Below are 27,874 nucleotides of genomic sequence, written 5' to 3' on the forward strand. Positions count from 1 at the left end.
TTAATCAAATTAACCATAGGGTTAATGAAGAACAAATCATCGCGAACCTATCCATGTGTTTAATTACCTCGAAAGCTGATCGGAATTGGGTGAACAGGAGCAGAACAGGGCCGGCGCTATAGGTTGTGAACGAGCAGTCAAGAGTTGATAAGAATACAATTACGTGTAGGGTTATTATTGGCGACGGGTTTAAGGTTGTATGTGTGAATTTAATTGGAATATCAACGTTTATATAGAATTAGGGATTTAGGGTTTATAGTTCGTTTATTACGGGATTAACGATCACATTTGATATAACTAACATGTTTACTCCGTTTGAAAATAACAAACACAAGATATTTACACGATCAATTATCAATAATAACGCAAATCTTATGGTCCAAGTTGACTGATTAAGCCATCGAGTGCAAGAAATGAATATGGATTCGGGTTTGGATGATGGATATCCAGTTCGATAATATGGATTATAACATAATTTCTTTTTTAGTCCTTGATGTTTTGATGTTTGAGGATGGGTACAAAGAAGGATAAAGTTTATAGTTTAGGTTAAAACTATCAAAACATAAAAGTTATAATTATAAGTAAATAAAAAAATAATATATTAATAAATTTAAACTCGATAAACGCAATACATTTTATTTAAATAAAATAACCCGAACATCGAACCGAGTCGGGTAAAAATATAGATTCAAAAACATGAGTTGTTACAATTACCATTAAGAAACGGACCACAACGTAAGTATGACGGGCATAGATTTAAGTGGACAACAATATCGACAATGGACCAGATCTAGCAAAGTATGTGTGCTGAAAAATGTCCCTTGATTAGTCCTAGGACGATTTGATCCCAAATTTTGTCTAAAGGGTAAATTGAGTCTTTTTAAAAGTATAGTTTTTGTGTTTAGTTTGTTTTATTTATTTCTTTTACTTTTAAGACTCTGGTTTTGAAACGAGCGTTTTGTGGGAATCATTTTTAGAGGAGTGAACGGATTAGGCCTATTAAATATTTGTGTGAGTTCGGCCCAATCGACCGAAACATCTAGATGTTTGTTTTAAGCCCGTTTTCGGCCCATGAGTACCGAAGACTTATAATATAAAACTCTTGGGGTGAGTTATTGTCAAATCACTGTAAAGAGTCATAGTAGATATGCACCAAAAAACGGGTTCCGGACCAAACCCAGCCCACCCTACTTGCGGGTACGGACCGGGCTTTGGGTTTCTCCCCGAAACCAGAACCAACCCGGTGGAACCGGTTCCACTAATACACGGTCAGGACCCGACCCAAGTCTACCTGAAACCTGAAAAAAACCCGGTCAAACACCATACTATACCCAAATCTGGTTTTGACTTTTGTTGACCATACCCTAAACTAGTTTCTTCCTGGTTCCGGTTCCTGAAAATACCATGTTTGTGCACCTAGTCAACTTCAATTGTTTGCTAGGAGCTTCAAGTAGATGGGCATGGTGAAATGCTAGAAAAAATGGAATTTGCATAATTTTCGTAAAAATTAAAAAATAAAAACGAAGCAAAGGGTTAAAATGATCATTTGCATAATTTGAATAGTACATTTGAAGTGAGGTTTAAAATGATCATTTTCCATTTATTTCATATTTAGTTCATATGCTGGAAAGGGTCAGGCTAAACGTACCCCCGTGGTTGCTTATCATACCCCCTTGGAAAAACCAACTTTAATAATACCCCTTGAAATCATATAATTACAAAATTAGTATAAAGTTAAGGATTTCATTTTCTTTTTCTACAAGTTGCTTTTTTTTTATTTATGGTTTAGGGTTCGGGTTTAGGGTTTAGGGATCAGTTTAGGGTTTAGGTTTTCAGGTTTAGCGTTTAGGGTTTAGGGTTTGGGTTTAAGGTTTAGGGTTAGGTTTTCGGGTTTCGGGTTTAGGGCTTATTTTGTAAAAGACAAAGAGATAAATAAGGATATTATAAATATATGAAGGTTAAATGGGACATTAATAGTCAATTTGGAGTTTTCTGATGTAGTTGACTTTTTATTGGTCAAAGCTGAACTAAAACTCAATTGCTAAATGGGACATTAATAAACAAAATGGCATGGATATAAGATTTGTTGAGATGGGTTAATAGCTAACCTAAATTCATTAGACCGACATGAATCATAACTAGATAGATATAACCAACTTTTTATTATCTATATTAACCACCTTTTATCTTGCACTACAAGTTTCGGCATCTTACTTAGTAGCCCAAGTAAGATATTAGCCAACACAAAGGGTTACCTGCTTCAGTTTGGTAGGATTTAACGGTTTATTAGCATTTCTAATAAGAAAACAAAAGAACCTTTACCAAAAAAGAGATATTATATAGCTACCAAAAGCATACAAAAATTGTGTTAGCATCGCACACAATACCAAAGTAGATATATGTGTTCAGTGACGTAATAGGATGCGTAGAAGAGCGGTGTTGCCTTGTGTTCTTATTCTACCATCTTCATTTTCATCTCTTTTTCCATGACGATGCTGCTGCATGTATGCAACTCACAAACATTATGCTAACATACATACACTCTCATACTTTCAAATTAATTAATTAAATGGTTACATAACTATGCTTGAAGATAGCTCAAACAGTAACCGTTAAATAAATATAAAATAAAGAAGCTGCTTTTTAACCTATGAAGTAAATTCAAACCAGAATACACAATATATATGCACACACTTATTGAAAGTTGAATAAATGAGATATTATGTACCTTTGGCATTGTGGTTGCATCATCAAGCTCTAAAGAGGTTATATTCTTTATCAGAGATGAAGCAGGATGAAGCCTCCTAATTGCAAAAAAACATATATACTGACTTTAAAAGAATACACAAATTATAAAAATGTTTCTAATATCAAAATAAATTTAATAATAAGAATTATAACCCCTGGCTCGATTTCAACCCATTTGTTTGAATATAATATAGTTTGATCTAGGCTGTGTTGTATGAATCTCAAGTAAATTGTGTTTTGTTTTAAAAAATGTTAAAATACCAACAAACTTTTGATTCATTAAATCAAATTGACACCTGTAGGGCTAAACTTTTGCTAATAAAAAGGCCTTACCTTTTTGGTTTCACGGCTGGTAATGGTTGGGAGGGTTGCACATGTGGCATCTCTGGCAATATACTAGCATTGCAGCTTTGAGAACTGATAACATCTTCATGTATGACCAGCTGTTGATCCGGGGACTCCTGAAATCGGAGATAGAGCATGTTAAATATAGATACTATATTGGTCTGTAAGGTAAGCTAGAATGAAAGGTTTATATTACACTTTTAGTCTTTTAGATATACAGCAAATTTTAAGTTTCGTCCTTAAACTATAGAAATAACTGGGATCATCCTTTCTGTTTATATTTTGTCACAGTTTTCGTCCTTTCCTCTAACGGGCGTTTCATTTTTCTGTTAACTAAAGTCGTGCATGGCACATAGGTATTTTCGTCCAAAATACCTAAATTTAGAAGTCTTTTTTATTATAAAAGGTCATTTGACACATTAGAAATAGATTTTTATGTTAAATACAGTCGATTGCACAACACATAAGGGTATTTTTGTCCATTTACCCTTTTAGTAGAAAAAACTAAAATACCGAAATTTTTACTGAAAACATTAGAAGTGTAGAAGTTTTACTGCTTAACAAAATTGTCATTTTACTACATAAAGATAAATACAACTCGAATTGATCTTTATGTAGGTAAACGGATCAAGATTGGATAATAGTTCAAACAAACATAAATAAATGAACAGAATTACTTACAGTTAAATCTATAAGCTGTGTGTTCCCAACACACTTTGATCCCTCAAGATCTGATGAAGAAATTGGGGCATTTACCTGGTCACAAAAACAATTAATAACAATAATAACAACAACAACAACAACACTAATGGCAGGAAACTAAGATACTTATATTTCATTAAACAACAAAATACAACATTGTTTCCTAAAACTCAAGCATTGCTTTTTAAAAAAAAAACATACATGCTACCGTTAAGCAATGAAAAAACACGTATATCTAAACTAAAAAAAGTAGCAAGTGTCATATAGCTGCAAATCAATGATTACATGTCTTTCAAGCTGTGGACAAGGCAGAGAGTAAACAAAAACCATCAACAGTATTACCCCGTGTTTGTTCATTCAGATTTCAGGTATCGACAAAAATCTTGAATATGTTTTCCATGCACATATTGGTAAGCAGAAGCAAAATAATGTCTGTTACACGGTAAAATATTCACTAAATATTAATTTCAGTGCACAAGTATACTTTTAACCCCTACCGGCAACCATGTTTTTAGGTGACATAAAAACAATGAAACAATATAGCATATACAATTTCAAGAAAATAGATAATTAAATGTTTAACTAACCTCTTTTTTTTTAGGTTCTTGTTGTACTTCCGCCACAGAAGAAGAAACTTCATCAGCAACTACAAAAAGCAAACGATATATCAGGTTAATTATTAAACGATTATCATGACAAAAAAATATACTAAATGAAATATTATTTGTTATTAAATGTTAATGTAAATACATAGAGCAATCAATGAATCAAGAAACACATGAGATCTGGTTGAATCTCTAACCCGTTACTTCTCCACCGGCCTCTGTTTTTTCAACTTCATTCATTTCTTGTTTATCACACACAGCATTTGAAGAAAGATCAAGTATCTGATAAAAAAAAATAAAGTAAAACTATCACACACAACCATTAAATAACAATTTCTATCTATAAACTTTACCTCACTCTGATCATCAAACTTTTCAAGATCACCTGATATGACTTCAACACGTATTCCCCGATTAGAAGTGAAATAGCATTCATCATCAATCATTCAGATTATTCGTGTAATTAAATATGTGTATATCTATAAGTTTTAAAACTGTTGAAAAGGAGTATTTACTTACAGTGTCATCCAATATGCCTGCTTCTCATCACACTGAGACTCACACAGATGTGAAGATGAAACATGTGCATTTGCCTGAAACCAAGATAGGTAACCAGAAAAAAAAAACAAAATTAGCATTTTTAACTAAAACAGTAATAATGTGTAATTTGATATCATTAAAGATCAAACTAACATCTTCCACGTGTTGTGACTGGTCTTCCTTCACAAATGGAAAATTATTTTCTCCATGTAGATGTAACTCTGAATCACAATCAGTTGACTCTAAATTATCACAGCCTACAAATTAAGCAAAGTAAAGAAAAAACCTTAATGTAACAAACAATGGCCCTACATAACCTAATACATATATATATATAAACCCTTTATAAAAAACAATGTCCAACAACACTGTACAAACAATCAATGAAACAAGAAACACATGAGGTCTGGTTGGATTCTCGAACCTGTTACTTCTCCATCAGCTTCTGTTTTTTCAACTTCCTTCAGCTCTTGTTTATCACACACAGCATTTGTAGAAAGATTAAGTATCTGATCAAAATAAAGTAGCATTATCAAATTTGGATATTATGCACCATTAATAAAAATTTCTAGCTATAAACTTTACCTCCTTACTCCGATCTTACTTTCCAAGATCACTAGATATGACTTCAACAAAACTTATTCCCTAATCAGAAGTGAAATAGCATTCATCATCAATCATTCAGATTATTTGTGTAATTAAATATGCATATATCTATAAGTTTTAAAACTATTAAAAAGGTGTATTTACTTACAGTGTCATCCAATATATCCTGCTTTTCATCACAATCAGACTCACAGAGATGTGAAGATGAAACTTGTGCTTTTGCCTGCAACCAAAGTAAATAACCAATAATAAAATTATCATTTCTATAATACACAGTTATGTGTAATTTGATATCGTTAAAAATCAAACTAACATCTTCCTCGTGTTCTGACCGGTCTTCCTTCACAAATGAAGACCTATTTTCTCCATGTAGATGTAACTCTGAATCGCAAACAGTTGACTCTAAATTATCACAACCTACAAATTAAGCAAATTAAAAGAAACCTTAATAAAAACAAACATTGACCCAACTGAACCTAACACAAACATATGAAGACCCTTGATAAAAAAACAATGTCCAACAACACTGTACGAACTATGTTTAGAAATAGCAATCACTGAACTTTTTAAGTTTCGTATTGCTGTTTTTAATACAATTTGTTCAAATGCGTAAAAATAAGAAAACATGTTGAAAGCCATCTCAAATGTATTACAATGGCATAATTGTATTCAAACAACCACATTGATTACAACATTTCATCTAGTTTAGTCAAATTAGCAACCATGATACTACTTTAAAGTGATTAAATTACCAATCAGTTGGTAATCATAGTGAAAAGGTAGGTCCCAGCAGAGCCCAGTTGGACCCGCAAGACTCATCTCAAACAGGGACGTCTGCGCAGAAACCAACTGGATCCGCAGGACCAACCATGCTCAGAGACGTGACGTCCTTACGCGCAGTACGCAAGCTGGTCCCGCAGGAAATGCCTCCCAATGGTGAAGGACTCCGCCTGTCCCCGCAGCCTCGGATACAAGCCATTAGGGAAGGCCACCCGCGCAGCAAGGCTACACGCACAAGGCACTTAGCTCTCAATCGTTCAGTGTCACTTGAAGGAATGAGCGAAGCCGGGAACAATCCCGCACAAGGGCGGGAGGGGGAATACTCCCGCCCAAATAAGCCAGTCCGTACGATACAGGAAGATCTTCTGTACTGTACCTGACGAGGTATGGGAAAAAGATCTGACTAAAGATACGACAGCTTATAGACAACAGTATGGCGAGCAGCATGCTCCTACACTGTATGTCACTATTAGCCGCTGCCTACTCACCAACTCTTGTCATACCACGTGCGTAGCTGACAGTTGGTGGAAAAGGAATAGTATACAGCAGGCCTGGTCGCTATCAGCCGCTACCTACCCACCAACTACCAGCAGGGCACGTGCGTAGGCTACTGTTGGTGGAACAGGAACACTGTTGCAGCCGGCCATACCTCCTTGGAAACCTACCTTCGGCTATAAATACCACAAATGGTATGACCATCTCATCTTATCTTGTATTATCATATCATATCTTATCACATTATCATCATATTATACCTGATATCTGCTCTAGCAATCTCTTAATATACTTTTATATTTAAAGAGCAATCTAGTCTGATTCTCACGCCGGAGGGTGGTCACAAGGAGGAACCCCCCCCCCTTCTCAGTGACGAGCTCACGGTGTCTGTTTTGCAGATTATCAGAAGAACCATCTTCCAAGGGTCTAACCCCTCGTGGGAAACATCTATCTAACCCCCAGGTTACCAGTAATCTGTCCGGGGTCCGGTTAGTGTTTCTTCACATAGTCATTGGAAAGCCTATAGCTTAAAAAACAAAGTAATCAAATATTCACAAAACATAAGATCAGGTCGGATCTCTAACCTGAACCTCTTACTTCTCCATTAGTCACTCTTTCTTCAGTTTCCTTGAATTCTTGTTTATCAAGCACAACATTTGGACTTAAAACATGATCAACATCAACTTTCTGCTTCATATAATAACAAAACTATCAACTTTAATTGTAACAAACGACCCATAAATAACCATTTCTAGCTATGATATACCTCTTTACTCTGTTCTTCAAAATGTTCAAGATCAGTGTCTTTCAGTATCACTCGAAAAGGACTTATTTCATGATCCGTAGTGACCTGAGCAATATTGATAGTTTTCAGTTAGGGTTAGAAATCTTCATTAAAATATAACTTCATTGAAAGCATATTTACAAATAACAAACATATATAAAGAATATAACTGCAATGCTTACAGTGTCACCCAATACATCTGGCTTCTGAAAGCACTCTGATTCACTAACTTCTGAAGATGAATGTTGTGCAACTAACTGAAGTTAATATGAAAAATAAATGACAAAGGTTGCCATATTAAAAAGCACAATATTTTCCAACTGAACACACTAAAAAGATCAAACAAACCTCTTCTTCCTCCAGTTTGATTTGGTCTTCCTCCTCTTCTTCTTCCTCATGTTTCATTTGGCCTTTATCTCCATGTAAATCATTAACATCCGTCTCTAAAGTATGATTACAAGCAATTTAGACAAAAGTAAAAAAAAAACTTATAAAATAAGCATAAAAATAACAAAAAAGGAGCTATAATTGAAAATCTAACCTGCTATGTTATTGATGAACTCTGAATCTCCAAATTCAATCAAATCTTCTTTATCAAACACAACATATTCACATAAAACATTGTTTTCCTGATTAATACAATGAAAAACTTATTAGTTAAGAATTGTTATAACACCATAACAGCAGTTTCTATTTATAAACTTAATAGACTATCCAAACCATCACAATTATGATATACCTCGTTGTTATGTTCTTCAAAACTCTGAACATTCAACGATGTCGACGCTACTTCAACCGAGCTTGTATCCTAATAAATAACAAAATAACTGTCATCATCGAAAAGAACGCATAAAACATAGTAGATGTAGCAACATAAAGGACATTCGAGTTGGTATTGTATCAAAACCATGTCCTGTATCAAAACATGTCATTTTATGAGTGCCAGGTTGAGTTGATTGGAAACACTGTTTACTCCATATTATAATTATAAAGAGTAATATTATGTCATTCTAACGTTTTACGTAAAAAGGTTTAGATGATTGTAAGTACGAGTGTAAACAAGCCAAGCCGTTCAAGAGCTACTCGGGAACAGCTCACTAAAAGCTTGAGTTATCCGAGCTTAGACAAACTTGAGCCAAAAAGTAAACTTGTTAATTAACGAGCCTGTACATGAGCTTCACTTATCAAGCTCGAGCCAGCTAGCGAAACTAAGCAAGCCTATTATTTATATAATGTTTATTGAATATATATTTATAATAAATTCAATATTATATATAAAACTATGATAAAAATAACTAAATAATATAACAATGTTATGAATAAAATTATATAGTGTAAAAGTACTAACTTATAAAAATTACCACCTCTAATACAAACATAACCTACAACAATAAGTGACTTACATTGATGTTAGATATCACACTAGTGTCCACAGTTTCTTCACAATTATTTGAACAAAACACTTGTGCATCAACCTGAAGCTATATAAAGATAATAAGATAACTTGTACTATTATTCAAACCTTGGAAAACCAAACTCAAATTACAAACCTGGTTTTCTAAGTTGACCGTGTTGAAACAATCAGAAACTAGTGGAACAGAAGCAGTGACCTGAATATAGATTTTAATTCAAATCAGCTAAGTTAAAAGAAACCCATTACAAATACTATGAAATGAAAACAAGTGTGTAGGCTTACAGGATCAGTAGCTATCTGTTTCTTCTTAATGCACTTCATTTTGTTGGAATGTGAAGATACTTGTGCATTAGACTGAAAAAAATGATAAGAAAAGTAAAATAAAAGTATATTATATGTTTAAAAAAACAGTACAGAACTTTGGGAACCTTTCCACATAAGCATGAAGCCTTCATCAAGTTGAGTTCAGATTCCAGTGCAGCAACCCGTTCTTTTTCAGCAGTAAGATTATGTCTTAAAGCATTAGCTTCATTTTCACTGGCCTGTGATGCATATTTAAAAATATTATTAACCTATGAACTATACAGGATTTAGGCCTGTAAACGAACTAAATGCTCAGTCAATCATTCAACGGAAAGTACATTTATGTTTGTTTATTTAGTAAAAGAATGAACACAAACAACAATTTTGGTTCATTTAATTAAATGAACGAAATGAACACATGTGTCGTTCATTTTTATAAATTCACATGCGTTTGTTCGTTTACGTTTTTCTATGTTTGCTCCTTTATGTTAATTTTCATTCGTTTATTTAATAAACGGACAAACGAGCACGAGCAACACTTTTGTATCTTTTAGTTAAAAGTACGATTATGAACACATGCCTCGTTCGTTTCATATACAATCGTGAATGTTTTCATAACTTTACATTTGTTTATGTTTGTCCATCGGTGTTCATTTATGTTTGTTAAATTACGATTTTTTATGTTCATTCGTATATATATACACCCATTTAAACTTTATAAGACTATCACAATTTAGTCTACTTCTACTATTTTAAGGCCTAACCGATTAACAATCATGATTACATTTATTTGGTAGTTCACTCAATTAAGTTTGTTTATGCTCATTTATCTGTGTTAAGTTATGTTTGTTTGTTTACGTCTGTTTGTGTCCGTCAACAGTTTGCTTAAACTGTTAACAAACATACATAAACGAACACAGACACGTTCATTTACGTAACAAACAAACATGAACAAAAAAATTATGTCCGTTTAAATTGTTCATGTGCAATTGTCAGTAAAAAAGATTACCTCTAACTTGTTCTTGTGTTCTTTCAAAACTTTCCACAAGGCTTTAGAAAAGTTTGAAAGAATCCGATTCTCCCTAGCTGTATTAGCTTGATCAATGACACTTTCCTTAGTAACCTTTTTCTTGTTCGCTTTTATATTAACATCAACTGGAAACTGAAATGATGATTCACTGGTTTCGACATCTTTGTCTGGCTCTGAAATAAGTTCTGTCCAAACAGCAAACCAACCTTAAAACACTAAAAAAATGGTGCCACGTAAGTACAATAAAAAATAAGGAATCTAATTTTTGTGTAACCTTCTTTATGAGGCTGATCAAGAATATCGCCCTTTACTTCATTATCCTGAAAAAAGAAAGTTAACAATGCAAAAGTAAAATAGTATGCAATATTCATTTAAAAAAGTAGCAAAACAATTTAAATGTTCAAATATGTAAGCTAGGAGTGCGCAGAAAACCAAAAGGCTGACCCGAAACTGAAAACTTTGAACCAAAATAACCGGACCCAAACAAAAACTGACGGGTTGGTTTTATGTTTTAATAAAAATCAAACTTTAGGTTTGTCTTGGTTTCGCAAGTAACTAAAACTGTAAAAGAACAGAACCAGATTATGAATTTTCATTTTAAATTTTGAACTAAGTAAATTACAAAAAATCTTATATATAATGCAATCCAAATTTTTAGCCCAAATGTAAAATATTCAATTAACTACTAACTAATGAAAAGATGTAGGCCCAAACTCATTATTTTTCGTAGTATAAATTTTAAGCCCAAATGGCAAAACCAAAACCAAACGATTTTTAAAACTCATCAACAGAAGTTTTGGTTTTCGGTCCAGTTTAAGCCCAAAACCAACCCATACAACCCTAATAAGCATTCAAACGTTAAGTAGGAAAACGAATGAAAGATACCATGCAAACTTCATTACTACTGAGCTTCATTCTTTTAGTTACTTCAGCTTTTGGCAACGTTTGGATCCGTCTTTTATTGCCTATTGGCTGTTCTTCAATACGCTCAAACATAAAACAGAAACATTGAATGAGATATTTAGAGTTGACTTCAAATAGTCAAAAATGACAAAAACAAACATTAAAAGTTTTATACTTTATATTCATGAAGGGGGAAGCTTGTCTCAATAAATACAATGTATCTTGATAATCTTCTTCCTCTGGTTTGGCTGTTAATATCTACAAAAAGTAATTAATTAGCCAACCAACTGTAACACAAAAATAAAAGAAATTCATAGTATCATGACATGACATTAAATTGTCAGATCAAACATTTTGTCATGTCTAGAAATAAAGATGCATACCAACGCCATTCTCTTTTTTCCCTCTAAGAAATCGCGCAAATATTTTGTTAACTGGCAAAAAATACAAAATGATGGTGTCTCAAAAACTATGCCAAAAAAATATAAAGCAATAAGAACAAACTTTAACCAAAACTAATATGCAAGGGCTTACCATTGAATTTTGGAAATGCTTATGTAAAGGTTTCTTAGGGTTCCTTTGGTGCTCTAATAAAGACTAAAGATAGAAAATTAAACAGTTAGTAAATCACAGGTTATTATAAATACTGTTTATCAACAAATGAAAGAGATTTGTATTGGGTGGTAAACGAACCGAACGTTTAATGAATCATTTGACAAGAAATTTGTTTATTTATCAAACAATATGCACAAAAATTTGCGCTCATTTTTAATTAAATGAACACAAATGAACAGTCTTATTCGTTTACTTATGTTCGTGAACTTCATTTATGTTCTTTAATTTACGCTTGTTCACGTTCATTTATGTTCGTTAGTTTACATGTGTTTATATTCATTCGTGCATATATTCAGTTACATTTTTTAAATGCGCTAATTTTAATAAATTTTTAACCCCCTGACAGAATGATGTACATGTTTAGTGTTCGCTTGGTTATGTTTGTTAATCTATGTTAATTTGTCTTCATTAATGAACACGAAGACGCTACTTTTCTTAACAAAAGAACAAGAACAACAAAACTGTGTTCGTTTAATTGTTTGTGTTCATTCATTTGCTCAATTAGAGTTAAACAGACAAACACGTACATGTCCGATTCGGTTCATTTACAAGCCTAATCAGTGCTAAATTGTAGAATGCAAAGTGTGTGTATACACTTGTATATATAGCAAGAGAGAGAAAATAAAGTAAGCAAAGTAAATATAATATTTTCATTTTATAACTAAAGTTTTGATGCATACCCTCAAACATAATCCAAAAACCATAGATGTGTTATTAATAAAATTGCTTTCCAGTAATCTAGCTCCCTGTCAAAAACATAAAAAGCAATCAAGATTCTAAATCAAAAATGAGCACACACAAATAACCAGTAACAAAATTAGTTACACCCGAAAAAGGCACATCCAGTACTTGATATGAACATAGAGCAATCACAGTATACACATTGCAGATATTTCAAGTTTTCAACTAACATGTGAAATAACAAAACTAAAAGCAGTAATAATAGGCACCTGATTTCCAGTCTTCTTTTCTCTTTCAGCTCCAGCAAGGTCAACTATGGTCAATACAGCAGTGTAAGACTGATCTTCATCAAGGTTATCAAGGTCACAGCGAATGTTTATAATGCACTGTGAACGACTGGGACAATATAAAGATACAAGCGAATATCACAGTTAATTACAAAAAAGTTGACAGTAGAAATAATATTACTTCCTAACAAACAAATGACCACTGCCATGTACCTCGACTGAATATTGGAATTTGTCATAGCAGTAGAACGCTTTAACATTCCACTTGCAATCAAGGATTCAGCTTGTTGAACATCATGAATGACCTCCTGTGTGCATCATTATAAAAACAAATTGAACACTTTTAGTATCCCTATTTTATTTCAGGTAGATTCAAGAAAGATGCGTAAATTCAGGAGACGAACATATGGGATAATAATATAATAATGAAAGTTAAACAACCTCTTTGAGACCTTTAATATTTGATTGTTGCATGAATAAATCACCTCCTTCGTGTGATAAATTCATAATCTTTTCCCCTTTTCCTCGCTCTGAGTATATTTCGAACATCGATAGATGAAAAGTCCTGCAACAATATAACAAACCATGATTATACACTTATACTTATCAACAGAACACGAAGATAAACACATGAATCATGAAACTATCATTTAACAAATGACCTTGAACATTTGGATCTACTGATCTCGTTCTCTGAAAATATTTGGCGAAGAGCAAGAGCAACCATACCAGGCTGTCTAGTACTTCCAAAAACAGTGAGTTTTACCAGATCCACTAGGTCCCATGGCAGCAAGCATTCCGCTCTTTCCCTTTAAAAAGTCTGTCACTAGTGGATACATCATTCTCTCATATACTTCACTGCCAAAAACAAATTGAAATCAATACTAAAGCAACATCTTAATGTTACAATACTCGATATCTAAATTGACCTAATTACCATGACTGTGTTAAAATCAGTTAAAGACAACAGTTATTAGTCCCATAATTAAAGAAACCCTGCCTAAAACAAACTGAAATCATCAAAACTACAAAAACATCTTACCCTTTCACTATTTCAAAACTTTGACCTAATTATCATGATTGTATCCGAAGAAACACCTTCAGCTTCTCATCATCTGAAGTAATCGGAGGCTGTAAAACCTCCGGTTTATCGTCGGGTAGTGACAGAGGTACGGCGGAGTAGGGTGTCGGGGAGGGTTAGGGCACGGTGGTGGACTGGTGGTGATTGTCTCCTCATTCATTTTGATTTTGTGTAAAGCGGAAAGTGTGGGGGATTTATTTGTTTTTTGTTAAACCGGGAGGGAGGGAAACGTTTCGTTTCAAATTTGATTTTATTTTTTTTTATTTTTTTTATTTGTTTCGACTGTTTCTTTCACCACCGCCAAACTTTTTTATATTTATTTTTGGCTTTTATTATTTGCACTTGAAAATAGTTAAAAACATTTTTTTGTTGTAATTTTGTTTAATTTGTCTTGTTGGTGTGCACGGTTTACCTAACAATGAAACTTCGATTATTGAATTTTGAAAAAGCGTTTGATTCTAGTGTTTGATTTTCAATATGGGTTTACTTTCATTCTTTTCGGTATTATTATTTAAGCTTAAAATTTTATGTCAAAATAAAAATTATTGATCCAAAATAATGATCAAGGCCTTAAGCAATCATTCTTATCTCATCCAACATCTCTTCACCGATCTTTAAATTTAAAAAAAATTATTATTTATATATATCATCCACCATTTGTTTACTCTATCCCTGAATTATAAAAAAATATTATATCAAAAAATTGGTATTCATCATTCATTAAATTATTGTGACCGTATAAAAATGAGAAATATAATAATACAATTGTTTTTAGTAGGATATAGATAAAATGATGGATGGTTTGTGGGAAATTTTTAAATATAAATATTAAAATTTTTAAAAGTATGAATTTTAGTTAAATTATAGGATAAAAAGTTATGGGTAGAATGTGAACGCTCTAATAATCATAATTTAACTATCGTTAATTTCACATTTCACATTAATTGTTTTAGACTTAATAATTTATTATTTAATTTTGAAACTAAATAACCTTTTTTCTCTAACGAAAAATTTCTTAGTTGCGAGACTGTTGATATAGACCAATTCGAGTGGGTTAGACTCCCAGAACAAAAAAAGGGAGAAACCAAACATGAGACAATTTTATAATTATTTTTTAAAAAGAAACGATTACAATTTATAGGGAAAAAAAAGACATAGATTTAGAAAAATATATACAATAAGGAAACCTAGTTAAAGTACAATAGTGAAACTAAATGTATTGTATCAATTCCACGCCTCGTCAAAACGCCCTTTTTCCTCAAGGACGGGATGACGCGCCACGATGGTTGCCACTCGCGTCTCGTCGTGAAATATGGAATATGTGTTTTGGCAACGAAGTTTTGTGTCGTGGAAGCTATAAATGTTGAAGTTCTTGACACTAGAACCTTTTGAAAACCCATATGGGCCGCACATGTTTTGTAGGCGCGACAAGAGTTGGAGGTGATTTTCTTTGCTATGGCGACCAAGTTCACGTCATTTGGTAGCGGTTTCCTTGTCTTTTACAGTCCGCTGGTTGGGATGGGAACAAAGTGTTCCAATACAGGAGGTGGTGGAGATGCCAGGATTAGGGGTGTAAGGGCTGATTTTCGGCAGGACATTGACAAGGATGTGCCGGAAATTTTGTTGAGGGTGGCGGTAAGGTTAGCGATGACTTGGTTCATGGTGGTTGTGAGGGAGTCAAAGTGGAACCTGGCTAGGGTAGCTTGTTGGACGATGCTTGATTTTTTGTTGGATCAATAACCGATCGATTTTGACGACCAAGGCCATGATCAGGTCTTCAAGAGCCGAATGAGGCATGAGGGCGATGAATGAAAGCACCAAATTGATAGAGACCAATCCGAGATGGTCAATCTCTCGATAGACCCGTATAGTGGATTATAAGAAGAAGAATAAGACCGATTCGAGATGGTGAATCTCTCGATAAAGCCGTAGAGTGGGTTATGCTCTTAGAACAAAAAGAAGAGAAACCAAACTTGAAACAATTTTCTAATTATTTTTCTTAAAGAAGTGATTACAATTTATAAGAAAGAAAAAAACATAAGGTTATGAAAAGATAAACAATAAGAAAACCTAATTAGAAACAATAACAAAACTAAATAAGAGATAAACTTAATTAATATATATTAAATTCATATAATGTATTAGAATCATGTATCGTATCACTTCTGCTCAGAATTTTAGGCATTTAAAAGGTTTTGCCTCTTCTTGCAATTGGTATTTTGGTACAATAGCATGTGAATGACGGTAAAGGCTTGAAATCTTAAGGTCTCAAATTCGAAACCTAAATCAATGATTTTCTAAAAGTGTTGAATTTTGGATAATGTCATTGTGTTGTACTGAATTTGGGATGATGTGTTTTGGAAGGTGGAAGTGGGAAATTTGTTTATTTATACTAAGATCATGTGTAGTGGCACGTTGCCACCAACGTTATAGGGTGAAAACGCGGGGGGTACACCGCCCCCTGCGTTATGTTTTTTTTTCCAACGTTTTATACAAAACGCGCTTACATGGCACGCTAATAAATAAAAGAGCCGTTGGGTGGGGTCTTGGAGCCGTTGTGCTTTTTTTAAAAAAAAATTATATTAATTATACTATATAAACAAACCAAACTCATTTTTTTAACACATTCCTTCCACTTCTATACCAATTTATATCTTTTACACAAATATTTATACCATCATGTTTCCAAATAACAACTAAAATATTATCGGTTTCGGTCAATATGCCCGTCAAGGCAACCAAAATCCACAACCGAACCAATCTACCGCCCCGACGCCAACCGTACCCATCCCGCATACGTATGACTCGCAAATGGCCGCGTACATTGCATATCTACAAAACGCTATGCCAAATGTGTTGCCCGGTTTCCAAAACATCGAGCTTTACACGACCTTGGAAACCAACGACTTCAAGTAAATTTGGACGCCGTCGACCTACTTAGAAGGAATGAAATGGACAAAGAAATCGAGGTTTTATCAAATGAGCTATCCGAAGACGACCCGATAGTCAAATCTCTAAAAGCCGCTCGACGAGCGAAAATTTTAGAAAAATGTAAATAAGTTTTAGTTTTATTAGTTATTTATGTATTTTTTTAATTTGATGTATTTGTTTTTAATTTAGTTTTTATTTGGAAGTTTAATGTATTTTTTAATTTTATGTTAATTTATTTAAATGATTTAGTATTTAAAAAAACAAATAAAATTAATAATGACTGGCGTCACATGGCGCATAATGTCTGGGGGTGGAGAGTTATGACTACAGCCTGTTTTTGTAAAAAACCATAACTCTGACTGGGCGCCACGTGGCGCATAATGCCTGGTAATGGAGCTTTATGACTACACATGGTCTAACCAGAAAAACGTTGGGTTTGAGATTTGATTGGGAATTGGAGAATACGTGTTTCTAGAAGGTTTAGAGTTTGGATCATTTTCAGTTTTTCAACACTTTAAAACTTTCAAGTTTTTATATTAATTTTTGTCCTTTAAGTATTTGATTTTTAAACTAATTAACAAAAACTAGTTGGAAACCTACGTGTTGCTGCGGCGGCGATAAAACCTTGACTTTTCAAAGCCAAACCTATATCCAAAACAAAAAAAAACTACAATCTAGTAAAGCTTAGGTTGACAACAAACGCCTAGCAAAAGAAGAAAAAAACAATTTTTAGATACAACTCATTACCATTTCTTTCATTCCCATAACCAAATTCACCATCTTGTTTGTAACTGCAACAAAGAAACAAAATTTTGAACATACAATATTGGCTTCTTAAACAAACCAGTATGAGACCGTTGGCCTTCTTTTGCTTCGAGATTCTACAATATTCATCTCAACAAACATGCATCAAAACTTCACAACAAACCTGCAATTGTAATATAAAAAGATTCACTATTTACATCAATTTGTGTGAGCAATGTGAGAGGTGTTTAAGTTTACATCATTATAACAACCGCAACTCTTTTCAATTGTAGAAGACATTAAACTGTCCATCGATGCCTATAACCACCATAATGATTCACATATTAACCCATTTTGTCCATTTGTTTATAAAAAATTAATATTTATTAAATAAAATTATTTTTGGTGGTAATATGCATTTACACATTGGGCAATTAAAACCATTGACCCGTTGCCTTTTTAACTTTGTTTTGTTTCTATTTACTAATATGTGTAACGGGTCAAAGTAGATTAGGCTAGGTTAGTTTGACCCATGTAAGGCCCCGTTTATGATACCCTACTTTGGCGTTGGATTTATTCATATACACGATTTTAAATATCAGAGTTAATTAAAACTTTTCACGGAATATAAAACTCCATCATACATTGCATAGCATTTTAAGATCTTTTCTTAAATAAACATCTTTTGTCTTTCAAAATAAAACATAAGTCTTTATAATATCATAGCATTAAGTCTCCAGATGTCAGCTTCTTTATTCTTCTGTCATGTGCCATCCTCAAGTCAGATGTCTCATCCTACTCACCTACGTGCATACTAAAAGTCAACTACGCTGAGTGAGTTCGAGTTAATCAGGAAACATACATTCATACACATACTTTCATATACGCATCCGAATATAGATATCAAATACGTTACCTACTATCTTTCTTTCCTACATTCATACATACATTCTCTCATTCCATCATATTTTTCATACTTTCATACTACATTCATACTATATTTTATGTCTAAGATATTATTAGGGTATGGTCCTTTCGGTCTCAGATATTATTATGGTCTGGTCCCTTCTGTCTAAGATATTTGTAGGTTCAGGTCTCTTCTGTCTCAGATATTATAAGGGTCTGGTCCCTTTTGTCTCAGATACTATTAGGATTTGGTCCATTTTGTCTATGTCATCTTACATCCTTTCCTACACATACACATTCCATACATACTTTCCTTTACGTACACATTCCATACATACTTTCCTTTACATACACATCTCATACTATGCATCCTACATATTACCTTTCTTGACAATACATGCAATATCCGAAAATCGTTCACGCACTGACAAACATTCATTCATAACATTAATATAATATAACTATCACACCTATCATTATGGCATACGCTTACCACTTAAGGCAAGTGTATTAACATTCACACTGAGTATGCACGCATCCCCAAAAACATAACAAGAAAAGTGGGGCTAGAAACTCACCTGAACTTCGTTCATTTCAGAGTTAATGGTAACTGATTTCTTTAACTGTGCACGGCTAACTGTTAAACAAGTATAGTATTATTCAACTACTCCTAATTATATCTTCCACTCAAATCATAAATCTAATTGAATCACATTCTAATCGAATCCCATTCTGATCAGTTTCACCATTCTAATCGAATCATCATTCTAATCTAATGGCAGATTCTAATCTAATGACAAATTGTATTCGAATGGCATATTCTAATCAAATGATAGATTATAATAGAATAGCAGATCCTAATTAAATGAACCTTAATAATCGAATGGACAGTTTCTAATCGAATTGCCAGTTTCTAAATGAATGTCTTGATCTAATCGAATGAAACCTTCTAATCGAATGGTTCCTTTCCTAATCGAATGGTCATTTCTAATTGAATGGGCATTCGATTCGATCACTTTTACCTCAGATTCGATTCGATTACTTTCTTCACATTCGATTCGATTACTTTCTTATTTGGATTCGATTACTTGTCTTTGTTCGATTCGATTACTCTGCTGAATCAGAGGTTTTTAAGGACTTGATTCATATGTTTCCCTTCCTTCCATTTTCTATTCGAATACTTCCCATTCGAATACATTCCATTCAATAAAACCCTTTTCAGTCGATTAAGCGTTTTTATTATTATTATTATTATTTTTATTTCTGCATATATTATCATCTATTATCATATTTTAGTATTATTTCATCTTTTAAACATTTCCATTTCTACACTTGACCAAGATCTAGCTCGTTTAGTAATAAAGTTTAAACCTTTATTGATTCAAACCCGTTTAAGCTAGATCTAGTGTTACTAAGTGAGCCGTACATACTAACGAGTTTAATAAGTCCATATTTAGCATCAAGTTCACATTTTTATTGCATAAAAAGTGCCTGATTTGCCTTCATACCAAATATTAGGGCAAACCGTCTTTTAAAAATTAAACCTTTAAGCTTAAACGTACCTCTTAGGTTCACTCGAGCTACGGGTTAGCTTTAACACATGACCTTGGACTTGTTTCTTTCTTGTATAACAAGGATCTAACATAAACCTTCCTATATTTGTTGCGGACGTCGTAAGGTTTGAGAGTGTTTGTGTGTATGTTTTTGAGTGTGTATGGAGGCTAGAGGATAAGAATAAGGGATTTTAGGGTTTTAGGGAGGTTTAAGGGGGTTTATATATATCCTTAAACCCATGGACCTAAGGCCCATCACCATACGTTATTCCATCTTTTATGGACTAAGCCTACACTCAATTATTTTATTTATCTTAATTAATTTTTTAACACGCTTTTAAATAAACAAACTCCTTTTTATTTATTGTAATCCAAAGTAGGATGTTACAAGTATTCTCTCCTTAAAAAGGTTTCGTCCCCGAAACCTAACTATCACTTAAACAATTCCGGGTAAAAATTGCGCATCTCTTCTTCAACTTCCCAAGTGGCATCTGATCCCTTACGATGCTTCCATATCACTTTCACTAATGGGATAACTTTATGACGAAATTGTTTTTCCTTGCGGTCAACGATCTCTACAGGCTGTTCAATATAGTTTAAATGTTCATCAACTTCAATGTCTAATAATGGCACATGAGACGTGTCATCAGCTAGACATGTTCTCAAATGAGAAACATGGAAAGTAGAATGAATTCTTTCCGACTCTTCAGGTAAATCTAGCTTGTAAGCCACTTCACCCACGCGATCTACAATCTTGAATGGTCCAATGTAACTTGGACTCAACTTTCCCCTCTTCCTAAAACGAATAATCACTTCTAAGGCGAGACCTTGAGCATCACATTGTGATGTACATAAAATTATACATCTTTTTAGCATCAATTAATCTCTAAAAACTGCAACTTCTATCGAATAATATAGCTCAGAAGGCTATTTATCATATTAAAAGGCAATTTCAGGTAAAACCAAGCCTTAAACGAAGAAACAAGTGAAAAGACAAAGAAAAATCGAAAGAAAACTCAAGAAAATCCTCAACCACGCCCCCGTGCCTCAAGGACCACGCCCCCGAGGGTTCACACATATATACATTACATGGGCGCACCGCAAGCAGAGCGTTTTACCAAGTTTCTTATTTTCTTCAATGTTTCCGTACTTACCATAATACACTTTTTGTCAAAGAATCTTCTAAACCTTCTAAGGCTGCTTGGATTCACTTCATTAAATTGGCCCATTTACTAAAATTATAATTTTAACCCGTTTGGTATTTTTGACTTATTAACCATTATTAGCTAATATTTTTTTGGGGGAACCTGGTAAACTTAATTAATAAAAAGAATAACCGTATGCAACACAACTAAAAGGAAGCTAAAGATATACCCAAAGGCACCTCAAAGTAACAAAAACTAACTACGAGCTAACTTAAACAAATAAACTAACCCGTAGTAGATGTGGAGCCCAAATGTAACAATCACCAAAATAGTCTACATAAAAACAAAGGACCACTCTGTTGCTTACCACCAATATGTTAATGAGCATACTTACCAACATTCTTGTTCCTAAAAGAGGGGGTCGGTGTTGCTATTATTTGGGTTGTCATATTTAGAACTCGAGCTAGACAAAGATTAAAACTGTAGGTTCGTTAACAGCTACGTATGCATTTTTAGGTTCATTAATTGTTGTTGAAGAACAATTTGATGATGTGGACTTTGGAACCAGGCCTTGGGCGTCGATGGCTTCATAAACCGCTTTTCCCTTGGTTTTTTTAGTTTGTTCAAATACTTTATCCTGCACATAAGTCCAAAGTAAAAATGTAAACCATATACTTTTTGGACTTGTATTAGGAGGTATAAATAGAAAAGGACTAAAATAGCCTCACAAGATTATAGAACTATATTTAGTAAAATAGATTGTGTGTTTATTGACAACACCATACATAATATTGTTAAATTATAAATTTAGTTTTTTTGCAGTTGACTTTTTTGCATGTTATATAGAAAATGAAATATAAAAGCATTAAGTGGATTATATATCTAAATATATAATCTAATAATAATATATCAACTCTAAGTCATGGCATCAATGTCTTACAATCTGATTATGTGGCAGTGGTACTCGAATGTCACATCTGAAAACCTGCAATCAAAATCATAAACTGCAAATGTTAGCACCTTGATGCATGCTTAAGATGCCCACGTAGTTACTTGTTTTAGTTTAATATATTACATTACATAAAACATTAAATCACTCACATAGCATTCAGGCCCATATCCAAATTTGTAGACAACATCACAAAAGAACAACGTCCAGAATTGAATCTATAGATATAGAGGAAGTTGAGAGAGATACATACCGGAGTGGGATATGATCAATGTTGTAAAACTCGCTAGGCGGTTCCTAGGCGGCCAACCCCCTTGTAGGGAGTACTCGGAGTACTCGGGGAGTACTCGGCTTGTACTCGGATATGATATACATATAACATAAATTAATTATAGGATATTATATATATGTTAAGATAAGCATAATTCACGTCAAAATAAGCATAATTCCATATGAAAAAAAAACATGATTCAAAAAATTCATGTTTTGTTGTTATTTTTACCATTTTACTAAACAAATAAACAAAAAAAAATAAAAAAATAATTGTGGCCGAGTTGACCTTGGAGGCTGAGTAATCCTGAGTACTCCGACTTTCGACGTAGTTGGACCTTGGCGAGTAATGGTGGCCGAGTTGGGAAAAGGCGACAAGGTTGATGTCCGAGGACTTTGGAATCGCCGATTCCAAGACCTTGGAATCCGATTTTTACAACACTGGATATGATTGTGAATTATGCATAGTGGTGATACTTCCACCGGTGTCGGAGACCCAACCAAGGTTGTAAACAGAATGCGATCTTCTTCATCGACGAGAACTTTAACCTCTTAGGGTTTGAAAAGAAAGAGGTTGTAGGGGGATTATCAACGAGTCGAGGCAACAATAGGGGGATTAACAATTGGGATGTTGTGGAGGGAACAGTTACTTAATCAGAGCCACGATTATATCATACAGTTTTTGGTATTTTTTATTTATAATGTTAAGGTAGGAAATAAATTGATATTTGTTCTAAATTTCAGCCCAACAAAATAATGCTTCATATACATGTACATTGATGCATCAATAAGTTGTACATTATAATCCACATCTCAGTTTAAAAAAAATTATATCAAAACGTAGATAAAAATAAAAGTGTTGAAATGATATGTTTGAATTTTTTAAAAAAACATAATATACTTAAGGATATAAAAGAAATAGTGGAAAAAATATGTTTGAGGAATATATGGACAAAGATAAAGGGGTGAAAAAGTACGTATGCCATTTTTTACAAAAAAAAAGGAAAGATGAAGGATAAAAAATGTAATTACATATTGACAAAGTAAATGTTACGTAAAATGCTAGTGACTAAAAGACTTTATTACCCCTTCAAATTCAAAAATCCATGCTATATGGTTTGTACTTATAGCAATAAGTTGGGTACCTCTTAAAAATTAAGAGGTCCCTAACTTGTATATTATATATAGTAGAGATTATTTCTACATATATTATCATCTATTATCATATTTTAGTATTATTTCATCTTTTAAACATTTCCATTTCTACCCTTGACTAAGATCTAGCTCGTTTAGCAATAAAGTTTAAACCTTTATTGATTTCAAACTTGTTTAAGCTAGATCCAGGGTTACTAAGTGAGTCGTACATACTAACGAGTTTAATAAGTCCATATTTAGCATCAAGTTCACATTTTTATTGCATAAAAAGTGCCTGATTTGCCTTCATACCAAATCTTAGGGCAAACCGTCTTTTAAAAATGGAACCTTTAAGCGTAAAGCGTACCTCTTAGGTTCACTTGAGCTACGGGTAAGCTTCAATACATGACCTTGGACTTGTTTCTTTCTTGTATAACAAGGATCTAACACAAACCTTTCTATATATTTGTTGCGGATCGCCGTAAGGTTTGAGAGTGTTTGTGTGTGTGTTTTTGAGTGTGTATGAAGGCTAGAGGATAAGAATGAGGGATTTTAGGGTTTTCGGGAGGTTTAGGGGTTTATATATATCCTTAAACCCATGGATCTAAGGCCCATCACCATCCCTTATTCCATCTTTTATGGACAAAGCCTACACTCAATTATTTTATTTATCTTAATTAAAATTTTAACACACTTTAAATAAACAAACGTCTTTTATTTATTATAATCAAAAGTATGATGTTACAACCCAAATAGTTACTATTTGGGTACATTTGTCTATAAATAATTAAATAGAGATTTAGGGGGTTGTATGCAAAAAATAAAACCGAACCAATACAACCGGTTGTGATGTTTCTTAATGGGTCGGAAAAACGAAACCTGATTAAAAGGGGAACACGTTAAATAGGTAGAAAGTAGCCCAAAGTGAACCTTGACTCAAAGAAAGCATAATTATTTAAAAGATGGACAAAAGGTGTTTTATGTTCAACCAAACACTATTTAACCCGAATCCTTTGACAACTCAACCCTTTTAATGTGTAAAAAGTAAACATTTAATGTGACAATGTCTTCTGAAAAGCCAACTTGCATTAGGCTTTACCTGATTTTGATTTTTTTGTTAAATTATTAGACCATGAGTAGTCATAAAGGCTCATCCCCAGACATTATGCGACACGTGGCGTCCACTCAGAGTTATGATTTTATACAAAAATATGATGTGGTCATAAAGCCCCACCCCCAGGTATTATGCGCCACGTGGCGCTCAGTCACCGTTAATTATTTTTGTTTTTTAAATAATAATTCATTTAAATAATAGATATAAAATTAAAAAACTATATTAATATTAGAAAAATACATTAAACGAATGTAGAAGTTTTAAAAATTCATTCTTATATCAAGTTTGGCATATGGCATCTTATTATCGTAAATACATTTTGTTTCTAATTTTTTTCTATATATAAATATCTTAAACAAAGTACCAAGTTGCAAGGACTTCAATGCAAATAATATTAAAAACAAGGTTAACTACATAAATAAATAGTACCATAGGAACTAAACAAAAACACTCAACCATTATAAAACAATAAACCCTAGCATGTTTCTCTTCTTAGCATCTCCAGATCCACCTCTATGGTTTTTTTTTGAATTAAGGTTTTGTTCTTTATCTATTTTTAATGTATACTAAAGGGGATCTAATGAAATTTTTAACGGATAGATTTTTGATTTTTGCGCCCATTTCTCGCGTTATACACAAAACGCTCCAAAAAAAACCCCAAAACGCCGGGGGGGGTGTTCCCCGGCGTTTTGGGCCAAAACGCACCCCCCAAAACGTCCGAATATGGATGGTCTTAGAATTATTACTTTAACTTTAAACAATGGTATCATATCCAAACATCAAACGATATTTTTTTGAATTCCAAGTACATGTAGCATTAATGATGATATAAAGAAGGTATGTAGGTCTCATGCAAAGTGTCCGTTAACTATAAGTTGCATTCTTTTTAACTTGTAGGGGTACTAAATAATAACAATAATTGTTTTTTTTTCTTTTCACTGTAACTTTAAAAATGAAATCAAATAGGGAAAATGCACAGTAAAGTATATAGTAAAGTATATTAGGTTGTTACATACCTAATCATAGGAGCTCTCATTATAGTATCCTTTTAACATCCTTAATAATATCCATAGTAATAGATAGTAATTACATACGGTTAAAGTAAAACCAACCAATTTTATATCTAACAGGTCAAATGGGTTATGCTAAATATTTAAATAAAAAGAATACGGGTCAAATGGGTTAAGTTAAATATATTTAACTAAAAATCATATGTACCTCTCCAGGGTTGTCAAGAAGTAGTTGATCAGTGGAACCGACAACAGGCTCACATAAGCGTACCTGTATAAAAGTGAATTTTTATAGACGTTGTGGTTTATTAATAATCAGATAATAAATCAAAGAAAAATGTACCTTCGTATGAATATAACAAGTGTGTCTCATTCATAACTTTCAAAGAGGCGTTTCAAGTTAGGAGGTATGTAAGCAAACAGATCTACTACCTATAGTTCAAACAGAGAGTAAAGCCAAACTAAATATTTCTGAACTCAAAACAGATGCAGTTCCTTGACCTTATTAACATCCATATTTGTTGCTATTAATAATATGTTAAATTAATTATTGCAAAACATATATACTTATACATAGAACAAAACGATTACAAGATCAAGTGAGGTCATTTACCGTCAATGTTTGACCAGTTCCAGAAGCATTAGTGAATTTGATTGATCCTTGAAGCACAAATACAAACCTAAAATAAAAAAGGATAAATAAATCACATCAAAGGTAATTTGTTTTTAGTTATAAATTAGTAAAACATGATTACCTCTCAACATCATATAGGAGATCATATAAAGGCATGCCATAATTAATGTTATTAAGCTAAAAAAAAGTTCATATTGACTTTGAAGAGATATGATAACTTGACAACACAACTTCAAATTCTCCTAACGAAGACTGCATTTGAGTCTTAGTTTTTATAGTAACGTCACATACAGTTCAACAATATCACTTTCAAACTATATTATTATAATGATAATCAATTTTTACTAAGAAATTTTATGCATTCTGAATACACGTTTGACAAATTTGATCTGTTTTCACAATAAGCATGATGAATCATGAAGTTGTCATGGACAATATTAATAGGAAGAAGCAAAATAATTAAGATATGAAAGCAACATATAAATAGTTGTGATCAATTAAAACCTTAAAATTGGGATGATCTAATTTGCACATATCCTTATGAAATTTTAATCCCCCAAGGCCGATTGAAGACCTGAATAGCCGCACAAACAAATTTCTTAAGCGTCGACGCAATTCGATTTCATAGTATATATGTCATTTACCGCCAAGTCAGGGTTCCGATTCGTAAATTGAAACAAAAAGAATCAAAATATGTTGCAACCGCCTGAGATAATGCAGTGGGCATATCGAGATGAAACAACCAACAAATAATTGACTCTCTACGAACCAAATCGATAATTTGGTCATTATTAATTAATTCACCACAAAATTTATTCAGCAATTTGATTCAATAGAACACGCGAACGACAAAAAAAACCCTAATTTAAGATGAAAGGCAAAAAAGAAATAGAAGTTCTTGTTGGATAGATTTATTAGAGCGTGGGTGGTTTTATGTAGTAACTGTTACAGTAGCAACTATTCAGGAGGAGTACGTGGAATCGAAAACTGAAAGAGATAAAATAATATTAATAATAATAATTATAAATATAATAATAATAACAAAGATAACTGCAACATTTAAGTATTAAACTATAAATACCTATGCTTCAAGAAACTTGTACTTCAATGCTTTATTGATATGTACATTATAATCCACAAGTCGGATTTGAGAGTTTTTTATATCGAAACGTTGACAAAATAAACACGTTGCAACGGTAAGATCAGTGTTTTTTTTAACATATATTGAAAGAATAATAATTTTAAATAAAGTTGTCAAAAAAATGTTAAAGATGGAGGAGTAAACTTGTAAGTTTTTTTAAAATTAACAAAAGATATCTAAAGTTAGAGGGAAAAATTGTAATTATTTTAAACAAAGTTGAAAACACGTGAGATTTAATTCTTCAATTACCATTTTGTCTCTCTTTGAAGTTGTACCATGTGTTTAATGGGTTGTAAATCTCTTAAAATCACACTCTTATTTTTGCCAATAACTCCTGCATTATATAGAATAGAGATAAAGAGTTTAATTAGTATAAACTATTAAGTAGCTTGTTAGTCTAGGGTTCGAAGTTTTAGTGTACGAT

At 32.9% G+C, this 27,874-nt stretch overlaps 1 pseudogene across 1 annotated transcript; it reads right to left on the reverse strand.

Annotated features, from left to right (window-relative positions):
- Positions 1 to 2,357: 2,357 nt before the first annotated feature.
- Positions 2,358 to 26,465, reverse strand: LOC143589926 (uncharacterized; annotated as a pseudogene). The gene is made up of 40 exons (XR_013145372.1): positions 26,431 to 26,465; positions 26,289 to 26,355; positions 25,884 to 25,946; positions 21,764 to 21,835; positions 17,853 to 17,912; positions 17,759 to 17,778; positions 17,588 to 17,641; positions 17,475 to 17,495; positions 13,501 to 13,696; positions 13,280 to 13,403; positions 13,052 to 13,146; positions 12,821 to 12,947; positions 12,551 to 12,616; positions 11,790 to 11,852; positions 11,639 to 11,689; positions 11,415 to 11,513; positions 11,238 to 11,339; positions 10,627 to 10,672; positions 10,332 to 10,537; positions 9,439 to 9,561; positions 9,302 to 9,373; positions 9,138 to 9,215; positions 9,039 to 9,086; positions 8,345 to 8,413; positions 8,147 to 8,234; positions 7,954 to 8,048; positions 7,788 to 7,862; positions 7,588 to 7,671; positions 7,406 to 7,508; positions 5,623 to 5,963; positions 5,365 to 5,449; positions 5,094 to 5,197; positions 4,920 to 4,993; positions 4,754 to 4,844; positions 4,598 to 4,682; positions 4,383 to 4,441; positions 3,775 to 3,849; positions 3,082 to 3,209; positions 2,729 to 2,804; positions 2,358 to 2,498 (listed from the first exon to the last, which is right to left on the reverse strand). The product of XR_013145372.1 is annotated as an uncharacterized LOC143589926 (transcript).
- Between the last annotated feature and the right edge of the window lie 1,409 nt (positions 26,466 to 27,874).

This window comes from Bidens hawaiensis, unplaced genomic scaffold (genome assembly GCF_021521415.1).
Source record: "Bidens hawaiensis isolate Kalapana, Puna unplaced genomic scaffold, B.hawaiensis_p1.1 tig00038049_1, whole genome shotgun sequence".
In the NCBI taxonomy this organism is placed as follows: domain Eukaryota; kingdom Viridiplantae; phylum Streptophyta; class Magnoliopsida; order Asterales; family Asteraceae; genus Bidens; species Bidens hawaiensis.